Source organism: Phoenix dactylifera, chromosome 1, assembly GCF_009389715.1.
Source record: "Phoenix dactylifera cultivar Barhee BC4 chromosome 1, palm_55x_up_171113_PBpolish2nd_filt_p, whole genome shotgun sequence".
Classification (NCBI taxonomy): domain Eukaryota; kingdom Viridiplantae; phylum Streptophyta; class Magnoliopsida; order Arecales; family Arecaceae; genus Phoenix; species Phoenix dactylifera.
In genome coordinates, this window is record NC_052392.1 from 25,779,054 (window position 1) to 25,785,056 (window position 6,003).

Consider the following 6,003-nt stretch of genomic DNA (forward strand, 5'->3'; position numbering starts at 1 on the left):
ATATTAATTATTATTATATAATTAATATTTTTATTTATACTTATAATATATTATTATTTTAATAATGATATTTATTGAATTAAAAAATAAGGCAAATGGAGGTAATATATTAAATAATTTTATAATACAAATATAAAGTACAATAATATATTTATATTATAATTTAAAATATGACTGATTAATAATATAATAACAACATAATTAATAATATAATATAATAAAGTATATATTATTAATATTTATGTAATATTAATATAATATAATATAATATATGGTAATCCTTTATGATATTTTATAAAAATTCAGATTTTTAGGATGTGCTGTTCTTAACATGTTTGGAGCAGATCGGCGAGAGGTTACCATCCTCCCCACTTTTTATTATCTTTTTTAAAAAATATTTTACTGCGTTAGAGGAAAGCTGGCTCTTATCCCTTCTGTTCCCAGCCTCCCTTTTTCCTCGGAGACGTAGACGGTGGCGGTGGGCAGCGGCGGTAGTGCCAATAGAGAGGGAGGGGAGAAGGGAGTGGAGATGGCGGAGGAGGAGACGAGCGAGAGGAGGCATCGGTGCCCTTGACCATGGTGACCATGGCAAAGAGGGAACGGTCGTCCATGACGACAATGAAGGCCGGCATGTACGTGGAACTTGCAAGGGGTGGAGGGGGTGGTGGCGCATGGCAAGAGGTGGAGGAGGCAGAATGCTACCGGAGTTGAAGCGGTCGTACGTCATGAGCGGGGCGGAGGGGGAGATTACATGGTGGGGAGCGGGTTGGAGGTCGGGGTGGAGACAGTGGTGGCACAGGAGGAGGACGAGGAGGGAAAGGAGTCGGGGGAGGGTGGCCGCTGGAGTTGAAGCAGCCGCATGCCAGCCAGTGAGGGGTGGAGGTGGAGATTATGTGGTGGAACCCCGACGGCGCCCTCTTCCTCCTCCTCGGATCTCACCTACAACCCTGATCCTGACCTCTTCCTCCTCCTCTCTCCTCTCTTGGTGCACCGCCGCTGCCGCCCACCACCTACGCCAAGGCATTGGAACTGAGGTTCCAAAAAGGTCCTAAAACTCGACGTTTACTGCACTCGCCTTTGCTTCCAATTCCAAAATGCCCTGAAGTTCGGAGTGTTTACCTCACCAGCAATGTGCAAAATCGTTGCCGGTGGGTCAATCAACACCATCCACGTACGTTGAATCGGGTGGGTAGAAAAAAACCAACGGTGAAAGGACTTAAGGAGTACTGCAGTAAACACCCTAGTTGAAACCAGCGTGGGACATTTTTATTTCTAAATATTAGCCTAAGATCGTCACCCTAGTGTGATCTTAGATACCTATACTCCAGAATAGATTTTCCAACACCAAGTCGGATAGTAATTTGAGGAACGAGAATAATTTGGAATCACTGCCATATAAAATTACCATAATGTAACCAAATACAGTTATCTCATCACACTCACTCTTATAACCCTGTTCTCGGGGTTACCATCTCATACCAAATATCCCCTATAAAAATTGTAAAGAGAGGCTATGTTGGATATCATGGCTCTCAAAATTAAAGCAACAAAAAGGTGATAACAGCATTTTAAAAGGATCGTGGAGCAAAATTATTAGTACTTTTTTTTCTCTCTTTAACAAAGCTAATAGCCCAATAAATTGGTTGCTTAATTAGTATATTTCTTATGTTGATCCGACCTACTTTTACTGAATAACTTTCCTATGGTGCACCTTTTTTTGGGTAGGCGGAAAAGTTAAAGCGGATAGATCATGGCATCTCTTTCTCTAGACTAATGGTCAAATTGATGTAACTCAGGACTTGGCCCTTTTGGCCAACTCTCCCTCCATTCCTGCTAAAGATAAAATATTAAGTGATGGAGTCAAAAAGATGGACGAATGAAGAGATATTGCAAGGTTTTGGTAACATCTTCTATAGTACTTGACATTCGTGACGTAAGGAAGTTCGAAGTGGCTGTGATTTTTCCACTAGACCACAAGAAAAGGAAAGTAGCATGCGGGTTCTGGAGGATGCAAGCCTCAGACCTATGAAGTTCTACTCTAAGGCTCTCGCATTGTACCTTTTCTTTGGCATTCATTACGTATGCATGGTGCAGGCAATGATTCTTATTCTTAAAAACTAGACCTCGGTTGATACGATTTCCACGAGTGAACCATCGACTAGTAACTCTAATGGCCATCAACCCCTTACTAAAGCTTTTTCAAATAAATTTAATAAAACTCCACCAATTTAAGTTCACTTAATCAGTTAGACATTGCTTTTATTTTTTAATTTTATTTTTAAAAATAAAATCTTATAAGAAACCGAGACAAAATATATTTAGTACTATTATTTTTCTATTTTAGAATTATTTTATTATTTTTATAAAAATGAAAGTGTGAAATTCTTGCTTTAATATTTTCAAAAATAAATTTTTTTTTTTTTTTACCACCACTACGAGCACCATTTTCACTGTTGTTGCATTTGTCGCTGCTATTGCTGTCATCGCCTCTATCACCATCGTTGTTACTACCACACCGCGACAACAATTGTTACCATCTCTACCATATTACTGGCACCAATCGCCATAGCCACTTCACCACAACCCTTCCAACCATCGCCACTTCTATCATACTATTGCCGCTATCGTTGTCGCTTCTATTGCATGTTGGAAATTTAATCTGGATGCTAATCCTTATAACAAATATAAATAATCAAAAAAAATAAATAAACAAATAAAAATTAAGTAAGAAAAACTTAGTTATAAAGGAACGTAGATGGCCTTTGTTCTTAGAGGTAGATTTCGTGTTCTTCGAAATTAATGACTTAGCGGGAACGGTGGTCCTAACACGTTTACCTTTTAGGATTCAACTATAGCAATATCTTTATAAAAACATGCTCCCAACTACAAATGTTCAATTGAATTACTTCTAGTTGCTCCTTTATCTTAAGAATGAAGATGTAGTGGTTTTTTTTGCAGAAAAATGGAAGAGAAAATCTGAGGTCTTTTTTACAAAGAAGAGAAGAGGAAACAGAAAGAACTTTGTCAAAAAAGAAATAGAAACATGCATGTGTTTGAATGAAAAGGGAAGTTAATATTTATAGAGTCCTTTATGGCTCCTCTAGTCAACCAGTCAAAGGTTGCAACCATTCAGTCCAACACTAGCTAGAACCCGTTCCAATATCCAACAGTACAAAGTCTAATGGACAAAGGCAAGTTTTAAATGGATAAAAATAAGAAAGTTGGGATGTTTTGAAGCACCCAAAATGATAATATCCAACAATCTCCCATATGTTTCAAAACACTTTCCTAATTTGGCAAGGGACACGAGAAAGTTATACATAGCAATAGTACCTCGTAACTTTCTCGTGTATGGGAGATTGCCATTGAAAACTTAGGATCACATAGACATGGTGCAGCTATGCTCATTTAACCAAATTTCTTTAGTGTGATGAGGCCAAACTTGTTATCCACATAACTTTCCCTAACTAGAGCAACTTCCAATGGGTTGGCGTTGTTATGGTGATGCACCTACCTGGATACTGGTGAGTGCTCTAGAGACCTGTCTATGCCTCATATGGAGAGGCCTTACTCCTACACTCATATAGATGGCATTCATCAAGAGTGTACTGCAATTAACACCCTTCCCAAATTAAGGTCTATGGACCCACTAAGAGTACCATGCTCAACCTTATAGGCTTATACTCACTATATTAGCACTATTGTGCACCACAGAGAGAGACTATTTACTAGTCATCTTATATGACGATAGATAGAAAATAAGCGATAGTGCTCCATAAGATGTGGTATGATTTCATTCATCCTATTAAACATTCTTCATGGGATCTCCAATCACAGAGGACTGGGCATCCAACGCATCATTTTTATAATAAGCATTAGTCCCACCCTCCTCGATGTCTTGCTCAGCAGCTCTTTAACTGTCTTGTCAGGGGATTGGCTAGGTTTTTTTTTGACCTCGCAAAGTCCATGGACACGACACTATTCTCTAATTAACTACCTCACAATATTATGTCTCAATCTAATGTCTATTTTTTCCATTATAAATTTTGATTTTAGCTCAAGCTATGGCAGCTTGACAATCATAATGTAAACACACAGATGTCACTGATCCTTTCCATAGAAGAATATTCACCAACAAGTGTCTAAGCCATCCGCTTCAAACCTTGCCTTCTCTAAGGCAATGAATTCATATTCCGTGGTAGACCTCGTAATAATAGTCTACTTGAATAATTTTTAGGACACTACATCACCTTTTAAAGTAAACACATAGCCACTTGTTGGCTTCAGTTTATTAGAATCTGAAACCCAGTTGGCATCGATACAACCTTCTTATACAGCTAGAAATCCTCAATATGACAATCTATAATGCATATTTCCTCTAAGATATTTTAGTACTCTAGATAATGCAATCCAATGATCACTACTGTGTTATCTATTGAGCCTACCTACAATATATGCAATATTAGAATGAGTAGAGTTCATTAAAAATATCAAACTACCAATGATCTGTGCATATTCAATTGGTGATATACTATCACCAAGATTTTTTATCAAATTGACCTTAGCATCATGAGGAGAAGATATACATTTACAGTCAAAGTAATCAAATTTTTTAAGTATTTTCTCAACATAATTTGATTGTGACAAAATAATACAATCATTTTTCCTCTGAATCCTTATGGCAGGAATTATGTTAGCTTCATCTATATCTTTCATATCAAAGTTTGATGCAATACATTTCTTTGTATTAATTACATTACCGGTGTTGTATGAAAGATCAGTATTCAACAAGTCATCAACATTCAAGCAGATAATAACACTAATATTATCAATAGATTCATTATATATGCATTTATTAGCATTATTCATCACGTATCCATTAGAGAGCATAATATTATTAAATTTTTCATGCCATTATTTAGGAGCTTATTTTAAACTATATAATGATTTCACTAATTACATACTTTATGCTTGTGTTCAGAGACTACACATCTCTCAGGTTGTTTTATATAAATTTTTTCTTCAATTTGATCTTTAAGAAATATAATTTTAACACCCATTTGATACACTAAGTTTGTAAATAGATACAATGCTAAACAAAATACTAATAGATGTAATTCTATAAATTGGTGAGTAAGTATCAAAATAATCAATATTTTCCTTTTGTTTATAACCTTTAGCAACCAAGCGTGTGTTGTATTTATCAATAGAGCCATCTAATTTTAATGTCTTTTTAAAGATCCATTTATACCCAATTAGCTTTGTTTTAGGAGGCAAATCAACTAGTTCCCAAATATGGTTAGATATAATTGATTCAATTTCATTATTAATACCCTCTTTCCAAAATGGTATATCAATAGAAGTTATAGCTTCTTGAAAAATTAAAGATCCATCATTTAAATTCTTAAGAATGTAAATTAGATCTAGCTTTAAGAATGTTGGAAATTTAAGATATGAATATACATTCTTATAACAAACACAAATAATAAAAAATAAATAAATAAAAAAGAATAAATTCAGTAAGAAAAACTTAGCTCTAAAGGCATGTGTATGGCAGTGTCCTTAAAGGTAGATTTCATGTTCTACAGAATCAATGACGGCGTGAAGGGTCCCAATGCGTCTACCCTCCAAGATTCAACTAAAGAAGCACCTTTGCAAGAACACGCTCTCAGCTACAAAGACTTGAATGAATTGCTTCTAGTTGTCCCTTACCTCAAGCAAGAAGATGTGGTGATATTTTTCAGAAAAAAGGAAGAGAAAAATAGATGGCCCTCTTGTAAAGAAGTGAAGAGGAAACAGAAAGAACTTTTTCAAAAATGAAACATATATGTGAATGAGAAGAAAAGTCATATATTTATAAACAATCTTTCACGGGTAGTTTTTTTTTTTTTTTTTTTTTTTTTTTTGGCTGCGCTAGAGTAGGTATTTCATACTATACGGATACGAATACATCTAAAAGAGTCTGCATACAAAAGGTCCCGGAATGCACCGGGCAAATTGTTC